Source organism: Triticum aestivum, chromosome 3B, assembly GCF_018294505.1.
Source record: "Triticum aestivum cultivar Chinese Spring chromosome 3B, IWGSC CS RefSeq v2.1, whole genome shotgun sequence".
Taxonomy (NCBI): domain Eukaryota; kingdom Viridiplantae; phylum Streptophyta; class Magnoliopsida; order Poales; family Poaceae; genus Triticum; species Triticum aestivum.
In genome coordinates, this window is record NC_057801.1 from 95,275,230 (window position 1) to 95,297,756 (window position 22,527).

A 22,527-nucleotide genomic window follows, 5' to 3' on the forward strand; every position below is an offset into this window, starting at 1 on the left:
ACTATTAGTTTGTGTAAAATGGTAGGCACACAATGGAGCCCCCACTCACACCCCACAACACCCCAACCCAACATGGAAACCAAAGTTTTGGTTGTAGCTTTTAGCGCCAAATTGGAAAATTAGCTGATGGTGTCGCTGAAGGGAAATTGCAAGTGCATTTAGTGCACCCTTTGAGGTTCACTACTGTAGGATGCTGCTAACATGACACATGAATCAGAGACCCTTTGACGATACTGTGTGCGATGCATGAATCGCAAATGGAATCATAATAAAATTGCAACAATAAGACGAATTGAGTGTGAGGGTGGAGACATCAATCATGATTCAAATTAGAGTTGCATGTCCAATAGGTGGCATACATTTGATCCATATGAACTGTCTACGATGAGCCAGAACAACATAAGCGATCAGCCAAATCAAGGTGTGTGTAATATATTGTATACATTTCACTTGGATTAACTATTTGCCATTACCCAACACAACAGAAATGGTCAGCCAGATCAAGGTGTGTGCGATAGATGACATAGTGAAAACATGAACTCCTCAAATTACGGTAATCACCGGAAAGAATCCCAATTATTGTCACCTTGGGGTATGCGGATCATAACACGTAATAGGTGCCTATAACTTGCATGGTAGGATCAAGAACACAAATATATTCATGAAAACATAAAGGGTTCAAATCTAAAATCATGGCACTGAGGCCCTAGTGACAAGCATTAAGCATAGCAAAGTCATAGGAACATCAATCTCCAAACATATTGGATACTAGGGATCAAGCCCTAACAAAACTAACTCCAGTACATGATAAATCTCATCCAAACCATCACCGTCCAGCAAGCCTACAAAGGAATTACTCACTCCCAGTTATGAGCGTCATGAAATTGGTGATGGAGGATGGTTGATGATGACAATGGCGATGAATCCCCCCTCCGAATCCCCAAACAAACTCCAAATATGCCCTCCCATGAAGAACAGGAGGTGGCGGCAGCTCTGTATCGTAAAACGTGATGTAAAATTTCTCTCTTATTTTTTCTCAGGAAAAATGAATTTATAGGCTTGAGATTGGGGTCACCGGAGCCACATGGGCCTCACAAGGCACCAGGGCGCGCCCTGGTGGCTCGTGGGCCATTGGTTGCTCCCCTCCTCTGGGTCTTGGCTCCCGTATTTTTTATATTCCATAAAAGTCTCCAAAAAGCTTCATCCAATTCAGAGAACTTTTATTTCTACAAAAAAATAACACCATGGTAGTTCTCCTAAAAATAGTGGCAGTCCAGGTTAGTTTCATTCAAATCATGCAAATTAGAGTCCAAAACAAGAGCAAAAGTGTTTGGAAAAGTAGATACAATGGAGACGTATCAACTCCCCCAAGCTTAACTCATTGATTGTCCTCAAGCAATTCAGTTGACAAACTGAAAGTGATAAAGAAACACTTTTACAAACTCCTTTGTTCTTGTATCAATATATATACTTAAATAATACCCAGGTCTTCAGCAAAGATCACAACTAACCATGTAATTGATAACTCTTAAAAATTATATTTACTCATATCAATGGCATAATCAACTAGCGAGCAATAATAAAATATCTCAAATGCCATCACTTTTGTCAAAACAATCATGATATAATATGACGACATGGTATCTTGCTAGCCCTTTCTGAGACCGCAAAACATAAATTCAGAGCACCTCCAAAGTTCAAGTAGCGACTAAACATTGTAATTCATGGTAGAAGAGATCCAATCATGATGCACACAACATTAACTATACACAATGCATGAGAATGACAATAGTGCTTTCAGGACTGGTGCTTGTTTGATAAGGTGACGACTCAACAATAAAAGTAAATAGATAGGCCATTCGTATAGGAAGCAGGGTGTCAATGTATTAAAAAATGGTCGTAATACCCTGACTTATGCACAGACGAGTAACAGCTTCCCCGACAAGGATAAATTTTCAAACAAAGATTTCAAAAGCTGAAAGAAACAACTCTTTGTGAGATCAAGGGGTGCATCAAGGAGACCAAGACAAGCTGCAGAGATGAAGTACTAGAAGTTGGCCCTTGACGGCAAGGCAGGACCGGCAGGACGAAGGCCCGACAGGCCTTCACCAACCACCAATGCTCCATCTCACCGAGCAGGTAGTCACCCATCGATGAGGTGTCGAGCCCGCAGATGGTTTGGTGGAGCTTTTCGAGCGCATGGCATTCCGCTGGAAGAGGATTTAAATTTATTGACACCCGTCCTAATGGCGTGTTAGCATAATAGAGAGGCGGTTGGGTAAGCGGTGTAGTAGCCTTGCCGAGATCCACCCTCCTCACGACACCTAGCAATGCATTTAATGCATTTTGTCCTAGCTAGCAGAGTTAGGTATGAGAACACTGTTCCTATATAATCACCTTGTAATGACCCTTTTGCCACTGTGGTCACCCCTTGAGCTATAAAAGGAGGGCCAGGGAAACCATTACAAGGGTTCGTACCCATAGAAACCCCACGCATACGTACCTGTGTAGCAGCCTCTCCTTGCTCCTTGTCAGGGGAGAGCTCTCTGTGTACTTGTGCCCACTGTTGGGAATCATTGCATGGAAAACAAAAAAAATTCTATGCACACGGAATGATCTATCCATGGAGATGCATAGCAACGAGGGGAAGAGTGTGTCTACGTACCCTCGTAGACCATAAGCGGAAGCGTTTGACAATGCGGTTGATATAGTCAAACTTCTTCATGCTTCAACCGATCAAGTATCGAACGCATGGCACCTCCGTGTTCTACGCACGTTCATCTCGGTGACGTCCCTCGCCTTCTTGATCCAGCAAGATGTTGAGGTAGTAGATGAGTTTCCTTAGCACGACGGCGTGGTGACGGTGATGGTTAAGTGATATCCGCGGGGCTTTGCCTAAGCACTACAAAAATATGACCGGGGGTGTAAACGGTGGAGGAGAGCACAACACACGGATAACAATTGATCTGGGGTGTGCTAGGCGCCCCCTCCCACATATATATAGGTGAGAGGGAGGGCGGAGCAGCCATAGGAGGCGCCCAAGTAGGAGCGTCGTAAGTCTGTATAAAACCATATGCTTTGATCACCTCATCAAAGCATATATTCCAACTCCGAGATGCTTGCACCAGTCCATAGATGGATCGCTGGAGCATGCACACTTTGTTAGCATCATTAGGATCGACAAAACCTGCTGGTTGCATCATATACAACTCTTCTTTAATTAAGCAATGCAATTTTGACGTCCATTTGCCAGATTTCATAATCATAAAATGTTGTAATTGCTAACATGATTCAGACAGACTTAAGCATCGCCACGGGTGAGGAGGTCTCATTGTAGTTGATGTCTACTACACAACCTTCTTCTTGTAGACCTTGTTGGGCCTCCAAGTGCAGAGGTTTGTAGGACAGTAGCAAATTTCCCTCAAGTGGATGACCTAAGGTTTATCAATCCGTGGGAGGCATAGGATGAAGATGGTCTCTCTCAAACGACCATGCAACCAAATAGCAAAGAGTCTCTTGTGTCCCCAACACACCCAATACAATGATAAATTGTATAGGTGCACTAGTTCGGCGAAGAGATGGTGATACAAGTGCAATATGGATGGTAGATATAGGTTTTTGTAATCTGAAATTATAAAAACAACAAGGTAGCAAGTGGTAAAAGTGAGCGAAAACGGTATTGCAATGCTTCGAATAAAGGCCTAGGGTTCATACTTTCACTAGTGCAAGTTCTCTCAACAATGATAACATAATTAGATCATATAACAATCCCTCAACATGCAACAAAGAGCCACTCCAAAGTCACTAATAGCGGAGAACAAATGAAGAGATTATTGTAGGGTACGAAACCACCTCAAAGTTATTCTTTCCAATCAATCCATTGGGCTATTCCTATAAGTGTCACAAACATCCCTAGAGTTCGTAGTAAAATAACACCTTAAGACACAAATCAACCAAAACCCTAATGTCACCTACATACTCCAATGTCACCTCAAGTATCCGCGGGTTTGATTATACGATATGCATCACACAATCTCAGATTCATCTATTCAAACCAACACAAAGAACTTCAAAGAGTGCCCCAAAGTTTCTACCAGAGAGTCAAGATGAAAACTTGTGCCAACCCCTATGCCTAAGTTCACAAGGTCACTGAACCCGCAAGTTGATCACCAAAACATACATTAAGTGGATCACGTGAATATCCCATTGTCACCACAGATAAGCACATGCAAAACATACATCAAGTGTTCTCAAATCCTTAAAGACTCAATCTGATAAGATAACTTCAAAGGGAAAACTCAATCCATTACAGAAGGTAGAGGGGAAGAAACATCATATGATCCAACTATAATAGCAAAGCTCAAGATACATCAAGATCGTGTCGAATCAAGAACACGAGAGATAGAGAGAGAGATAGAGATAGAGAGAGAGAGAGATCAAACACATAGCTACTCGTACATACCCTCAGCCCTGAGGGTGAACTACTCCCTCCTTGTCATGGAGAGTGCCAGGATGATGAAGATGGCCACCGGTGATGATTCCCCCCTCCGGCAGGGCGCCGGAACAGGGTCCCGATTGGTTTTTGGTGGCTATAGAGGCTTGCGGTGGTGGAAGTCACGATCTTGGTTCTGTTCTGGAAGTTTGTGGATATATAAGAGGTGTTGGCATCGGGAACAAGTCAGGGGGTCCATAAGGCACCCACGAGGTAGGGGGCACCCCAGGGGGGAAGGGCGCGCCCTCCACCCTCGTGGTGGCCTCGAGACTCTTCTGGCCCATCTTCGATGCTCCATGGGCTTCTTCTGGTCCAAATTAATCTCCGCAAAGTTTCAGGTCAATTGGACTCCATTTGATATTCCTTTTCTGTGATACTCAAAAACAAGGAAAAAAGAAACTGGCACTGGACTCTAGGTTAGTAGGTTAGTCCCAAAAATCATATAAAATAGCATATAAATGCATATGAAACATCCAAGATGGATAATATAATAGCATGGAACAATCAAAAACTATAGATACGTTGGAGACGCATTAGTAGTCAACCCCTTGAACTTGTCGAAAACCTTTTTGGGATAAGTCGAGCTTTGTAGATAGTGACATTACTATCAGTGTCAGTCTTCTTCATGAAGATCCATTTATTCTCAATGGCTTGCCGATCATCGAGCAAGTCCACCAAAGTCCACACTTTGTTCTCATACATGGATCCTATCTCTGATTTCATGGCCTCAAGCCATCTGTTGGAATCTGGGTCATCATAGCTTCTTCATAGTTCATAGGTTCGCCTTGGTCAAGTAACATGACTTCCAGGAAAAATTTACTGTACCACTCTGGTGCAGATCGTGCTCTGGTCGACCTACGAAGTTCTGTAGTAACTTGATTTGAAGTTTCATGATCATCATCATTAGCTTCCTCTCTAGTTGGTGTAGGCATCACGGGAACGGTTTTCTCTGATGTGCTACTTTCCAATTTGAGAGAAGGTACAACTACCTCATCAAGTTCTACTTTCCTCCCACTCACTTCTTTCAAGAGAAACTCCTTCTCTAGAAAGGACCCATTCTTAGCAACAAAGATCTTGCCTTCAGATCTGTGGTAAAAGGTGTACCCAATTGTTTCCTTAGGGTATCCTATGAAGATGCACTTCTCCAATTTGGGTTCGATCTTATCAAGCTGAAGCCTTTTGACATAAGTGTCGCAACCCCAAACTTTAAGAAACGGCATCTTAGGTTTCTTGCCCAACCATAGTTCGTATGGTTTTGTCTCAACGGATTAGATGGTGCCCTATTTACGTGTATGCATAACCCCAAAATGATGGTGGTAAATCAGTAAGAGACATCATATAACACACCATATCCAGTACGGTTACGACATTCGTACACACCATTACGCCGTGGTGTTCCTGGTGGCGTGAGTTGTGAAACAATTCCGCATTTTTAAATGAAGGCCAAACTCGTAACACAAATATTCGCCTCCACGATCAGATAATATAAACTTTATTTTCTTGTTACGATGATTCTCTATTTCACTCTGAAATTCTTTGAACTTTTCAAATGTTTCAGACTTGTGTTTCATTAAGTAGATATACCCATACCTACTCAAATCATCTGTGAAGGTTAGAAAATAATGATACCCAGCACATGCTTCAACACTCATCAGACCACATACATCGGTATGTATTATTTCCAATAAGATATTAGCTCGCTCCTTTGTTCTGGAAAACGGAGTTCTAGTCATCTTGCCCATTAGGCATGGTTCACAAGTATCAAATGATTCATAATCAAGTGATTCCAAAAGTCCATCTACATGGAGTTTCTTCATGCGCTTTACACCAATATGACCTAAATGGCAGTGCCACAAGTATGTTGCACTATCATTATCAACTTTACATCTTTTGGCATCAATATTATGAATATGTGTATCACTACGATCGAGATTCAAGAAGCCATTTACATTGGGTGTATGACCGTAGAAGGTCTTATTCATGTAAACATAAAAACAATTATTCTCTGACTTAAATGAATAACCGTATCGTAATAAACATGATCAAATCATATTCATGCTCAACGCAAACACCAAATAACATTTATTTAGGTTCAACACTAATCCCGAAGGTAGAGGGAGTGTGCGATGGTGATCATATCAACCATGGAATCATTTCTAACACACATCGTCACCTTGCTTTTAACTAGTCTCTGCAACTCTTGTTTTGAGTTAGTAATCTTAGCAACTGAACCGGTATCAAATACCTAGGGGTTACTATGAACACTAGTAAAGTACACATCAATAACATGTATATCAAATATACCTCACTTTGCCATCCTTCTTATCCGCCAAGTATTTGGGGCAGTTCCGTTTCCAGTGACCATTCCCTTTGTAGTAGAAGCACTCACTTTCAGGCTTAGGTCCAGCTTTGGGGTTCTTCATGGGAGTGGCAACTTGCTTTCCATTCTTCTTGAAGTTCCATTTCTTTCCCTTGCCCTTTTTCTTGAAACTAATGGTCTTGTTAACCATCAACATTTGATGCTCTTTCTTGATTTCTACCTTCGTCAATTTCAGCATCGCGAGGAGCTCGGGAATAATTTTTGTCATCCCTTGCATATTCTAGTTCATGTTGAAGTTCTAGTAGCTTGGTGATAGTGACTACAAAACTTTGTCAATCACTATCTCATCTGGAAGATTAACTCCCACTTGATTCAAGCGATTGTAGTACCCAGACATTCTGAGCACATGCTCACTGGCTGAGCTATTCTCCTCCATCTTGTAGGCAAAGTACTTGTCAGAGGTCTCATACATCTCAACATGGGCATGAGTCTGAAATACCAATGTCAGCTTGTGGAACATATCATATGCTCCGTGGCATTCAAAACATTTTTGAAGTTCCGGTTCTAAGCCGTAAAGCATGGCACACTAAACTATCAAGTAGTCATCATATCGAGCTTTGCAAAATGTTCATAACGTTTACATCTGCTCCTGCAACAGGTCTGTCACCTAGCGGTAAATCAAGGACATAATTCTTCTATGTAGCAATGAGGATAATCCTCAGATCATGGACCGAGTCCGCATCATTGATACTATCATCTTTCCACTTAGTTTTCTCTAGGAACACATCAAAAATACGAGAACTACATCATGAGTTATTGATCTACAACATAGATTTGTAAATACTATCAGGACTAAGTTCATGATAAAGTAAGTTCAATTAATCAAATTACTAATGAACTCCCACTTAAATCAACATCCCTCAAGTTTTCTAAGTGATACATGATCCATATCAGCTAACCTATGTCCGATTATCACGTGAGATGGGGTAGTCATCAATGGTGAACATCTCTATGTTGATCATATCTATTATATGACTCATGTTCAACCTTTCAGTCTCCAGTGTTTCGAGGCCATGTCTGTACATGCTAGGCTCGTCAAGTTTAACCTAAGTATTTTGCATGTGCAAAACTGTCTTACACCCATTGTATGTGAACGTAGAGTCTATCACACCCAATCATCACGTGGTGTCTCGAAATGACGAACTTTCGCAATGGTTCATACTCGGTGAGAACAGTTGTATCTTGAAATTTAGTGAAGGGATCATCCTTATAATGCTATCGCCGTTCTAAGCAAAATAAGATGCATAAAAGATAAACATCACATGCAATCAAAATATGTGAAATTATATGGCCATCACCATCTTGTGTGTTTGATCTTCATCTCCAAAGCAACGTCATGATCTTGTCACCGGCTTGACACCTTGATCTCCATCGTAGCATCATTGCGTCGAGGTCGTCACGCCAACCATGCTTCTACAACTATCGCTAACATAGTGATAAAGTAAAGCAATTACATGGCGTTTGCATTTCATACAATAAAGAGACAACCATGAGGCTCTTGTCGGTTGCTGATAATTTACAAAGCATGATCATCTCATACAATAACGTATATCACATCATGTCTTGATCATATCACATTACAACATGCCCTGAAAAAACAAGTTAGACGTCCTCTACTTTGTTGTTGCAAGTTTTACGTGGCTGCTACGGGCTTCTAGCAAGAACCGTTCTTACCTATGCAAAAACCACAACGGTATTTCATCAAGTTTGCTATTTTAACCTTCTTCAAGGACCGGTCGTAGTAAAATTCGATTCAACTAAAGTAGGAGAAACAGACACCCGCCGGCCACCTTTATGTAAAACTAGTTGCATGTATGTCGGTGGAACCGGTCTCATGTGCGTGGACATGTAAGGTTGGTCCAGGCCGCTTCATCCGACAATACCGCTGAATCAAAATAAAATGTTGGTGGTAAGAAATATGACTATCACCGCCCACAACTCCTTTGTGTTCTACTCGTGCATATCAGCTACACATAGACCTGGCTCTGATACCACTTTTGGGAATTGTTACATGGAAAACAAAAAAATTCTACGCACACGTAATGATCTATCCATGGAGATGCATACAACAAGGGGGAGAGTGTGTCTACATACCATCGTAGACCGTAAGTGGAAGCGTTTCACAACGAGGTTGATGTAGTCAGACTTCTTCGTGCTTCAACTGATCAAGTACCGAACGCACGACACCTCCGTGTTTTGCACACGTTCAGCTCGGTGACGTCCCTCGCCTTCTTGATCCAGCAAGATGTCGAGGTAGTAGGTGAGTTCCGTCAGCACGATGACATGGTGACGGTGATGGTGAAGTGATCTCCGCAGGGCTTCGCCTAAGCACTACGAAAATATGACCGAGGGTGTAAACGATGGAGGGGAGCGCCACACGCGGATACAAATTGATATAAGGTGTGCTAGGCACCCCCCTCCCACATATATATAGGTGGGAGGGAGGGAGGAGCAGCCATAGGAGGCGCCCAAGTAAGAGGAATCCTACTTGGAGTCCCTCCCAAGCCACGCTCCTACCATATATAATCGAGAGGGAAGGAAGTGGGAATCCTAATCCACACTTTCCTTTCCCTCCCCCCTTTCCTTCTACTTCTAGTCCGGCCTGCTATGGGGGGCGCACCAGCCCCTTGTGGCTGGTTTGTTCCCTCTCTTGGCCCATAAGGCCCATATATTTTGCCGGGGGTCTCCGGAACCGCTTCCGGTGACCCGATAAGTACACGGTACCCCCCCCAGAAACACTTTCGGTGTCCAAATATCATCGTCCTATATATCATCTTTACCTCTCGACCATTTCAAGACTCCTCGTCATGTCCGTGATCTCATCCGGGACTTCGAAAAACATTCGGTGACCAAATCACATAACTCATATAATATTATATCATCATCGAACATTAAGCGTGCGGACCCCATGGGTTCAAGAACTATGTATACATGACCGAGACACCTCTCCGGTCAATAACCAATAGCGGAACCTGGATTCCACACTGGCTCCTACATATTCTACGAAGATCTTTATCGGTCGAACCATTATGACAACATACGTAATTCCCTTTGTCTGTCAGTATGTTACTTGCCCGAGATTCGATCGTTGATATCTTAATACCTAGTTCAATCTCATTACCGGCAAGTCTCTTTACTTGTTCTGTAATACATCACCTCGTGACTAACTCCTTAGTCATTTGCTTGCAAGCTTATTATGTGTATTACTAGGAGGGCCCATAGATACCTCTCCGATACTCGGAGTGACAAATCCTAATCTCGATCTACGCCAACTAAACAAACACTTTCAGAGATACCTGTAGAGAATCTTTATGATCACCCAGTTACACTGTGACATTTGATAGAACACAAGGTATTCCTCCAGTATCCAGGAGTTGCATAATCTCATTGTCAAAGAAATATGTATTTGACATGAAGAAAGCAATAGCAATAAAACTAAATGATCATTATGCTAAGCTAACAGATGGGTCTTGTCCATCACATCATTCTCCTAATGATGTGATCCCGTTATCAAATGACAACACATGTCCATGGTTAGGAAACCTTAACCACCTTTGATCAATGAGCTAGTCTAGTAGAGGTATATTAGGGACACGGTATTTGTTTATGTATTCACACATGTATTTAAGTTTCCAATCAATACAATTATAACATGAATAATAAAATTTTATCATGAATAATTAAATATAAAATAGCAACTTTATTATTGCCTCTAGGGCATATTTCCTTCACCCACTTCCATCCATTAATACAACAAAGCAGGAGTAGGGTTTTACGCTTCTCAATGGCCCGAACCTGGGTAAAGACCGCGCCCCTTGTTGTTCTTGCTCTTTGCGTCGGGTGCATTCCCCTCGCCGAACTAGAAAGGGGCAGCCTTGCCCCATATATCACCGTCTCCCCACACTGACATCTTTGCGAACCAGGCAGGGGCTACACGGGCGTGAACCAAGGCGACGAGCGGCGCATCAACCTCATCGAGTTCAACATCTTATTCACCATCTTCATCAACTTTCATGGCACCAAGAAGAGGGGTTCCATGATGACTAAACCCTCAATGTCCAAACTCCCACCACACGCGTCTGTGGGTGGCGCAGGCGGCGCCTCCACCGCAAACAGTGCGGACGCCACTGTGGGCACGGCCGGCACAAGAGGTGCGGTCATCGTCCCGACTATGGCAGAGATGGGCGGAGGAGACGCCAGAGGCAGACATCTGTCTTGACCCTCCGGCGGAGGCAACAATAATGGCACGGGCGAGCGGCTCGCGCCTCCTCAACGCACCGGTGAGCGCAGCCACTAGAGCGATCCCGCCTGGTCAGGCGTGAGCCGCGACTCTCCCGCGATGACCCCTGTGGTGGCGGCAAGGGGAACAACATCGAGACACACATCGCGTCCTTCGGAAGATGGGCGCGATATGATGCCGAGTGGTGTTGTTGTACCTCCACAACAACACCCACACAGAAAGACGCCACTCGATCAGGTCCAAGATCTTCAGGCACCACTCCCGCCACGCCATGGATATGTTGAGTGAGTTCGTGCTTCCTTGCTTTCAACAACCAAAGCATAGATATTTGGTGATGTAGAGATTGCTCAAGATGTGATTGATTTGCAATCTCATAGATTTTTTTGACTGGATACTGTAGGGAAATCCCCTACAACCTTATTTATTAAAAAATGGAATTATAGAATGTACAAAGGTTACCAGAAGTAACCAAGAGTAAAGGGAGGAGACTAACCTAATACAAACTACAAAAAGAAGAAAACATTTATGGGGGGAGGAAAGAGACCCATCTAACCAGATCCTATTTATGCCTCACCTTAATTTTGTGAGAAAGAAGATACATGTCATGGATAAAAGCCCCTCTCCATTTGTTAAAACTTGGCCTCTCTTGCCTGAAAACTTTCCCATTCCTGACGAGCCAAATATTCCAACAAGCTGTGGAAACCACCTCAGCAAAGAAAGGCTTTGCAAAGTTCCTTTTAACATTTAGGGTAATCTAGCCCATTTCATTCCCAGCAGACCAGTCAATCTGTAAGTAGTTCCAAACCCTGTGACTGAAGTTGCAATTAAAGAATAGATGATCCCTGTCTTCCCTTGTGTGTGTTGGGAAGAGCACACAATTAACTCCATCATCAATATGCCAATGCCTTCTTTCTACCATATCCTTGGTGTTTAATCTATCCATAATGAGCATCCAAGAAAAACTTTTATTTTCATGGTGCAGCAACTCTTCCAAATCCAAAGCAGAAGAGGGTTGAAAGTATGGTGTAAAAACCTAGAAGTATAGAACTGCTTGGGAGTGAAAGGTTTACTAGTGCCATGCCAGGACCAAACATCCTTCAAATAAGACTGTCTCTCATGATTCTAAATTAGAGTTTGCAAAGATTGAAGCTCTTGATAGGCTTGCCCGGAAAGGGGCAAGTGAAACCATGACAGTAAGTTGTGGCATTCTAAACCTTCTTTCACTGGCACCAAAGTTTCCTTAACATGGGAAAACAGCCTTGGGAATCCGTGTTGTAGAGGCAGAACAGAATCACCAACCTTCCATTTATCCTCCCAGAAAAGTGCAGTATCTCCTTTATTGCATATGTCCTTCCACCAAAAAGATCCACATGAGGTTGTTCCTTGGGGCACAAGCTCATGATATTATGACTCCAAAAAGCTGTACCTAAGGAATATCTGCTTTATTAAGAAACTTGCTAACATGCTTCAACATCAGTGCCACATTCTGAAAACCAAGGTCAAGAATTCCCAAACCACCTTTATTCTTGGGCCTGCAAATTAAATACCAAGAAGACAATAATGGGGCGGGCTCTTGCATGTTCTTCCTCCAAAGACATTGCCTATGAATTCTCTGTAGTTTCTTCAAAATTCTAGGTGGGATGAACAAGATACAAAGGAAGAAAATTAGCAGAGATGATAATGCAGAATTCAAATATTGCAATCTTCCACCCTGAGCAAGGAAAGATGAACTAGCAGTCATTCTCCTCTCCATGCAGTCTACCAGAGGCATCAAATCAGACATAGTAGGACTTGCAGTTCCCATAGGCAAGCCCAAGTATCACTACTGCAGGATGCTGCTAAAGTGACACTACGATCAGAGACCCTTTGATAAAACTGTGTGCGATGCATTAATCACAAACGGTGATGTAAAATAATCTGTGATGCATTAATCACAAACGGTGATGTAAAATAACCGTCAAGAAAGATGCAAAATGTTTGTGTACAAGGATACATCAAACACGGTTCAGATTTTAGTTGCGTGTGCTATGAGGGACATACGGTTCAGCTCAATGAACTATTTGCGATGAGGCAGAACTAAAGAAACGGGCAGCCAGATGAAGGCGTGTGTGATATATATCATATAGTTCACTCGGATAAACTGTTTGTGATGAGACGGAACAACAGAAACGGGCAGATAGATGAAGGTGTGTGTGATATACGACATATAGTTCACTCAGATGAACTATTTGTGTTGAGCCAAGAGAACATAAATGGTTCAACTTAACAAGATGTGTGTGATACGCGGCAAACAGGTCTGTAACCGGAAATGTGTGGGAAGACCAATAACAACACAGACGATTCCTGTTAACAAGTCATGTGTGTTGTGAGCAAACGATTGCTGATATACAATTGTCAGTGATTGATGAAATAATCACCAACGTGTTCCATTTTTAGTCCGTGTGCGTTGTGATTTGCTCTGCCTATAGAGCGTCAACATATATACTTAAAAAGACAGCATTGCAAAACCAAATTAAGCATACAATTACACAAGTGACCACACACATAAAAGTTTCACACACCAAAGTAAGCAATTACATGTATACAAAACTAGGAGAAACGAGGATCTAATCATCTACTTATTGTTGCGACGACGCTTGCCATTGGTTTCCTTCCGGCAGGATCCCTGGCCATTTTGGGGAAGCAGACAGTTCCTCATGTGAACGATTCGCCTATACATGTCGTAGCTCATGTACGCCTCCTTGGCCGCATACACGACGTGAGATTTGTCGAGTTTCTCCATCCAGGGTGACTGCTAGGCACGCTTGTCCTTGTTGCAGGAATCCTTCATGCCTTTGTTGTAGGGTCGATGATGGCCTCGGCTATGTGAACCAGTGAGTCCTTCTCATGCTCGTTGCTGCCCTAGATCTTGTATTGGCCCTGGATGTCGACAAGATTCTGGCAGGCGATGCCCGAATTCTTGAGAACCTTTACATCATTGGTGATCTCCACAGTAGTGAACATGTAGTGGGGGCTGTTGACAAACCTGGCGAAATGCTTGCAAGGCCTTGTGGCCAGGCAGTAGTGGTAGACGAGGACATGGTTGCGCACGCACATCTGGGTGACGGCGACCTTGGAACGAGACCCGGCACGAGCGCAGGTGTACTCGAGGTCGAACCCGAACACCTTGTACTTCTCCTCGACAAGCAACAACTCCATGATGTGGATGGAGTGCTCCACCCAGACGGGGTTGTTGGTGTACACCACCGAGAGCTTCGTGAACCTTCTGTGGGTGTCCACCACGGCATGCATGGTGAACTGCTGCTCGTCGTCGGCAGCCGCTCGGAGCGCCATTGGAGCCGCGCATGATACCCTCTAAGAATTTGTCGTGGTGGGTGTGCTTCTTGCAATGGTGGGGCACGATCGAAAGGTTGAAGAGACACAAGGGTTAAATGGCTGTTGTAATAAATGAGGGCCGACCGGCCTGTAATCATCACGTCTTGTCACCGCGTTCATAGCGGATGATTCCAGTGAATGCTTGACAACACCGCACCACACGCATTTTGTTTGACCATGCGTGGGCTCCAAGAGGCGCCAAATGTATCGTTGGTGAGCCTGTTCCTGTGCTACCATGCAGCTTACCATGCAAGCTTCCTGTCCGGCTAGTTTGGCCACGCGTCGGCTAGAAGAGGGAAAAATCATGGGCATTCATTGGCAAAAGCTTTGTAAAAACGAAGTGTGTGGAATGACTTCGGTCATAAGTTTACCCGTGGGTGATGAGGTCAAAGTTACACAGAAGGGTGATGATGGAAACTCGAGTGTGATAATTAATTATGCGCTCTACAGGGCACGCGGTTGAAGAAATCAACTGTGTGCAATAATGTCGAAGATCGCAATCGAGTTAGCTATACAAATCGTGTACTATGAGATCGACAAGGTAAACAGATTTGAGAATGGTTAATAAAATCTAAGTCCATTGCATATTAAGGTCAAAATAGTGCTACCAATATACGAATCTCATATGATGCCATTTCAACGGGTGTACCACAAAAGTTCGAAATATTACAAGGTTCAAATTCCAGAGTTATATGGCTCAAATTCAAAGATTACAAGGTTCAAACTGACATTACAAATGAAATTCAGCTCATCATCTGCAAACGCTCGTGCTGATCCACTAAACATGGATATCAGAGAGGTACAAACTAATATTACCACTTCTAAGTCTGGTTTCAAAACCTCATAATTTTTGCAAAGGGGTCAGCCACTGAAAAGTCACGTATGGGGTTGACACGGTGACTTCCGATTACTCTATCATCTGAAGTTCCAAAATGAAATTCAGCATTTTCGGAGCCTATTCCATTCTGCCGCAGCCACCGGCGCTGATCAATAAACCATTCATTTTTGTGAAATAAATGTAGGGCAAACCTCATTACCTTTAGCACCCTTGCTCTGACAACAAAGAACCTGGCGAATATAATCTCTGGTAAGGTCCCTATGTAGGAGTTCAAAGTAATTTCTGAGAGATATAGATCTAGGCATTCGATGTGATTATTATATTTTATCACATTATCCACCACCGGGACTAATCTTATCTGCAAAATATGAAAACATGTTAGTGCCTACATGCAGTTTTGAACACTACTACAGGCCTATTTGGTTTGCAGGATTTGGTAAAAGCACTAACATGCCACCTTTGATCTGAAATGATTAACATGGGCATCTGATTACAATCTAGAAAAATGTAGCCTTTTTCAAAAGAGGTTGGAGTGGATGAAAAGTTCCCTAAGAAAATTAGCACAGATGAATCCAAAGGAGAAATGCTTATGGATTGTAACCATATGAATCAAGCAACCAATATGGTGGGGGGGGACATGTATGTACTGAAATCCTCCAAAAAATCCTTTAGAAATCATAGTACATTGTCATTGTAAACTTGGAAGAAAGTGTAACAAATTGGACTCACTTATGGTTAACATTTAATAGGAAAGGAACATCACCTCGATATATAGCTTCTCCAGGCACTAAAAGCATATCTCAGGAAAATGACAACTTGATCCAGGTTGGGGCCGATAGATTCTAGTGCCAAGACCTTCATTGTGCGCAGTTTCGGGGTCAAGCTTGTTGGAATCATTTTCTGGATGACAAATGAACATATATCTTCAAATTAGAAATAACCTTAATTTCTAGAAGGAGAGGTAGAAGGCGGCTATTGTACCTGAACGGGTGTGGATCCAATAACAAGTTCGAAGTATTTGTCAGACGAGTATCCCACCGCTGTCAATTTTGATGCAGAAATGACATTGCTTCTTATTGGACCCTCTTGATCAACTACAAGTAATCTCTCAAGTGAAGGTGTGTCCTCAATGACCATATCGTGGTACACATCTTGTGATGTCTTCTTGCCGCACCAGCAACACACATAAATATTCCAGAGAGTCATGGAGGTGATGTGGAAGCTACTCAACCCATTGATCACCTAAAGACGAAGGTACTCGAGTGCAGTATAGCCATGGAGCAGGCACTCCATGTCACTGTTTGGCAGGCAGACGACAATGAGCTCGAGGTGCTTCAATCACGGTAGAATAAGAGCGGACGTGTCATTAAGGTGGGAGGATGGCAGTTCTTGAACTTGGCGGTGCGCAGCATGGGTGCGAGGCAGAGCGCGGACGTTGGCAGCAAGTGCATATGCCCATCATCAAAAGTGAGATCCTCGAGCTGATCTAGGGCGGGGGATCGGAACCAGTGGTCAATCATGGCTCGAGCCTTTCCGTTGGAACAGAACTTGCCCATTCTAAGGCCTCTGGTTGGGCCAGGGTTACTGTCGAGGATCTTGGAGAACACATCCAAGCTTTTGCAACAGCCATGGCAGAGCTCGTGGGTGTCAATGAGGTCTAGAGGGGTGGAGTTCCATAGTGGGCACCACGGCTAGGAAAGGACAGTTGTCCGTGCCCCATATTTGATTGGAAGGAGGGAGATGATGACTGTCAACATATCATCGGGGAGTCTGCTGATGAAGTCTAGGCCTGCTGGAGTCGCTTGTGGTTCTTGCTCGCCCCACCTCTGCTAGTTGGCAGTCCCGTTCTCCACCTCTGGAGTCTCCTTTGTCAGCGATGCTTTCTGATAGAAGTGGGAGTACAGGGAATATTTAGTTAAAACAAGGCAATAGAAAAGTGTATTGGTAACTAGAACTTAGTAGGTAGGAATAGAGTAAGAAAATGGAATAACAATTGGTTGCTTAAATACTACACAATTCATTTGACATTGCTGGGTAAGTCAACATGCAAATACTTGAAATAAAACTTACTTCAAACAAAGTCTGGATGGATGATATCGTCGGGGAAGTTAGCATATATCTCATGACCATGCTCTTTTATGTGCAGTGCAATTTTAGTGCCAGCTTTCAGTACATAAAACTTAGAAATTTCTTTACAAAGGCTAGTTCCAAAATAGGAGTCACCACGTTCATCAAGTCTTACAGTAGCAATGATTGTAAATCCATGGTTTGTGTTCAGTATGACATCCCTGTAGTCTTGATTTATGTAAAGGGAAAGATTGTGTACTACAGATTCTGTTGCATAGCAAGGGACGTGCTACAGAAAATGGTAGGATTGTTCAAGAAAATATGGTAACATGCAAATATGGGCCAAATTTAAATAATTGTACAGTAGTTGAAATCAATGAAAAAATTGCGCGCTATAGCAAAATAGCGGCGACCTCAAAATATGCTATTAGCATGCTATATCGTGCTATAGCGTGCTATTAGCGAGACATTGTACACCGATATATTTAACGAGGCAATGCTCAATACGCTATAGCATGCTATTAGCGACGCTATATCGTGCTTTTATTTCAGTGGTTGAAATCGAAGGACAAAAATCTATGATGTCATGGAAATATGACAGTAATTGAAAGAACAATACATCATTAATTTGCCTAATATAGAAAGAAGAGGAAAACAAAATCCCCTTTGACGTATATGGTGCATGTGTCACCTTTTATCCAAATGTAGCAATATTTAGTATATGTTCAGAAAAGTAGGCCATGCCAACCAATTTAGGGTGAGATTGAACATACCGTGTGCATCCTCAAGTCATCTCGTACGGTGAGATGGAACTCCATGGATGTCTGCCGGAGGCCGCAAAGTCCTGATGTGTCCATGCACTGTAGACTCTATTTATGGAAGAAAACCCTCAAGTCAGCTCGAATAAAAATGAATTTACGGCGATTTCGGTTGGGTGATTAAAGGAGGCAGATGAACCAGGATAACAGATGAGATAATATATCATTAAGTTAGTTACCTTGTTGTTCATGAGAAAAAACCCAGTACAATGGATTCCCCAACCGGGCGAAGCTGGGTGGACCGCGAGCAGCATCGAGAAAGTCGATGGCAATAGGCGGCGGGAAGCAGAAGTGGCGAAATGCGGTGGGGTTTGCCAACAGCCTGGCGGCAGCAGCAGGCGTCGAGCTAAGTGGTTGCCGCCGCGATAGACGGTGCCATGCATAGACACGGAGGAGCTTCTGCAGGTGTGAATGGGCACCGGAGGGGGTGGCGGGCGGGGTGAGGGTATTTGTGACATGGGGATGGTGAGGGTTTTCTTTTTTCTTTTTTGAATTGGGTGGTGTGGGTTTTCTGTCCCACAAAGAGCTTCAGAGGCAATGGTTTGCTAGAGCCTACCGTGTGTGATTGACGTAACAGGCAAAATAAAAGTCATTATACACGGTTCCAATTTTGGGAACCATGTCTGATCGACGTACTATCTCCGTCCTGGTTTATTGGTCCCCTTTGTAATTTGTACCAAATTTTGACCAAATATTTAACTAACAAATGTTTATGCATGTCACCAAAGATTATATCATTGAACACTATGTACAAATACGCATCCTATATAATTTTTGCTGACCTGCACTAACATTTTGTCAGTTAAATCTTTGGTCAAAATTTAACCCAAATTACAAAGGGGGCTAATAAACTAGGACGGAGGTAGATTCCATCAATCGGACTGATTGCATCCATATCCCACATTTAGACATAAGTAAACATAGATTAAACATACTCAGACATAGATAATAAGCGTACACAAGCATAGTTCAACCATAAGTACATAGTTCAACCGTCATTAAGACACTACATAGTCATACATAGTTCGATCCCACATCTCATCTCATCTCATCTGTCGGCACGATCCTCAAGCTTCTCCAGGTACTCGGCATATGCGGCATGCGCCACCCTGCGAGAATACTTCTGCTTGAAGGAACCAACGACCCGTCCTCTTGCATGCGCTAGAACACTTTGATACGTGTCATGAAGCTTTTGGTTGCAAAATGGGCATCAATAGCCCCAGTTTCAGGTCCTAATACGCATGTTATGCATTCCCGCATAAAGCTCCCTTAGGATTTTCCTCTTGTACCTCCTCTTGCCATCTTCATCCTCGCTGTCCACATTGTCAGACAACACCTATACAAATTATAAAAAAATATGGCGTCAAATTAATGTTTACAAACTAATCTCTAGCAAACATTTGGTAGTTGCCAAAATTTGGCATCAAATCAATTTTTACATGCCGTGAAGTAGGATTAGGAATTTATGGCTATTTTTTTATACATATCCAGAGATTATGGTTCGATTTTTAAGCACAGTCGTCTATGTATAGACCAATCTTGAAGAAAATAATGGCACAAACATATATGTAGGTCATTCAAAATCAATTGTCAAGTCCTGGCTAGGAATTATTAGCAAGAACACTAACCCTAGTCGGATTACTAGCAAAATCATTTGCACACATGAAACAACTAATCACTTATCATTTGTACCATTCAAACAATCAATACACTACACGGATCTAACGAAACTTACTCAGATTTCATGGATTGGGAGAACATAACCATAGGATTTTTATTCCAAAAAGGGGGAGGCTGGACTAACCAAAGAAACCCTAGGATCTATTTGACACATAAATGGGTATAGATGACTAACCTATTGTGCCTCGTCGTCCAAGTCGTCGCCGAAGTGGTCGTCAGAGTCGTCGCCGAGGTTGTTGCCCAAGTCGTCACCGGAGTCGGTGTGGACCTCCACCTCCGGTTGTGGAAGCTTGAGGTCGTCGACGACGTCAGGGTACAATGGTACCTTGCCATCGCTGACGGCAACCTCTGTATCCATCTCCAGGTCATGCTTTGGTGCTTCAGTAGCCCCGGCATTGACATTCCCTCTGATGGGGCGCTTCAGCGGCATCCTCATACACTGACAGCTTTGAGGAATGAGAGCGGCATCGAGGATGCAAGCAACGAGAGAGGATTGTGTGTGTGGCGCGGATGGGGGGTGCGGCCGCTCAAGCGCGCCATTAATATGGAGTAGTGGGAGAGAGGCGATGGCGGTTAAACCGCTGGCTTGCCTACCGGTGAGTCTGCGAACCAGACTGCTGGCATGCCTACCGTCGTTTCACACAGCTACTCGCACGCCTACCGATGACACTACGCAGCGAGCACTCCTCCCGTCAATTCACACACCTGCACGCACGCCTCCCGGTCTGCCTACATGGAGGACTGCTCACATGCGTCCCGTCAACTCACGCCTACTCGCACGGCACACGGGTCGCATGGCGGCATGTATATTGTTCTTCTATTTGGATGATTAATGATGCCGCTTTATTGCTTAAATAAAGCATGGCACGTATCCATTGTTGGTCTAACGCCCACGGTTCGAATAAATAATCTGTTTGGGATATTGGTTCCAATTATTAATAATCTCCCATTTGTAAGAAGATAAAGATTACATCAAAACTGGTCTCAAATTTGACAAAAAAGTACAATGCCACTTTGTATTGGTGTCCATATGACAACACAATAATTTTCATGAATTTCAAATAAGTTTTGGATGTACTAGAATTTAAAAATCAATATTCTCAATGTTTGAAATTTCTTGCACGGGGAGTAAACATGCACCTGGTGAGACACATGTGTTTTTGCAATCCATTTAGGTGCAGTCACGTGTGCATGTAACTCAAATTTGATTTTTGCACATTATACCCCTAGAAAATCAATCAATGTACTAAAACATCTTAATGATCTTTGTTTTTTTTCAGAATTAAAACATCCCTCCCTCCTTTGGTAACATATGTTCATCGTGGGATAATTTAACATGCATCGTAGTTGCGGTGGAGTCGCGGTGTGTGTGTGTGTGTGTGTGTGTGTGTTTGCGCGTCTGGGGGTGGCGGGTGGCTGGCAGTACACTACGAGTCATGAGCCACCAAGTGGGTTGGCCGTTTTTTGAGGCAGGTGCCACATTAGAGTCGTGAATTCGTTATTTAAAACATTACACAACCCTTTCATACATATATGTTTTGGCCACATGCAGTCGATGTTTGTCCTACATGACACTCGATACTTGCGTGTTACACTTTCCGTGGGCCCACGAGGTTATCATCCATCACTTTGATGAACAACCGGCAGAGAGGTTAATTTGACTAGCAAGGTAGAATCTTTTTTGTTTGTGTGATGGTGGGAGTATATAGTACGCGTCAAAGAGGTGGGAGGGGACTAGCATATATACTATACGTACGCGTCCGTGAAGAAGTACACCTCACTCAGTGTCGGGACTTTTCGGTTTCCGAGGCACGTGCCACATCAAAGTTGTGAAATTGGCTATTCAAACATCACACAACACCTCTTTGGGCCACATTCATGCAGGCGGTGGTTATCCTAGGACACTCATGTGTGACGTTTCCATCTGTGGGACCACGAGGCCATCATCGATGCATGCATCACTTTGACCAACATTGGGAGAGCTTAATTAATTTCACCATCAAGGAGGATTCTTTTTGGGTTGTATTACGGTAGGAGCATATAGTATGCGTCGAAGAGGGGGAAGGGGGCCATCATATGTAGTACGCTTCATGAACCTCGCTCTATGTGGGGACTTTACAGTTTTCAAGGCATGTGCCACATCAAAGTTGTGCATTTTGGGTATTCAACATATGTTTGTCCCACATGCAAAGCGATGGTGGTTGTCCGCCTGCACCCACTTAAGCGGTTATCTGTGATATCGATGCTTTCCATCTGTGGACCCGCTTGGTCCATCACAACTTTGCCTGACAACAAGAGAGGTTAATTTGACTTAGGAGGGGGTTATTTTTTGTTTGTAGTATGGTGTATATATATAGGTCATGCTCTGGGATGACATGATATAGTTTGAGCACACACATGCATGTGTAGGCATGAATCCCACCAATCGAGTCGAAGTGGCTAGTACCACAACACGTCACGAACTGAGCTCGCTCTGTGTGGGGACTATACGATTTTCGACGCATGCGCCACATCAATTGTGAAATGGTATTCAAACATGCATGCACGCATCACCTCTATACATATGCATGTAGTGGTTGTCTTCAAACAGTACACTCCCTTGCGTGGTTATCGGAGACAAGCCTATATATTTGTGGG

At 43.3% G+C, this 22,527-nt stretch overlaps 1 pseudogene; it reads right to left on the bottom strand.

Annotated features, from left to right (window-relative positions):
• LOC123067362 (uncharacterized) overlaps positions 1-20,248 on the bottom strand; it is a 28,472-nt pseudogene extending 8,224 nt beyond the window's left edge.
• Between the last annotated feature and the right edge of the window lie 2,279 nt (positions 20,249-22,527).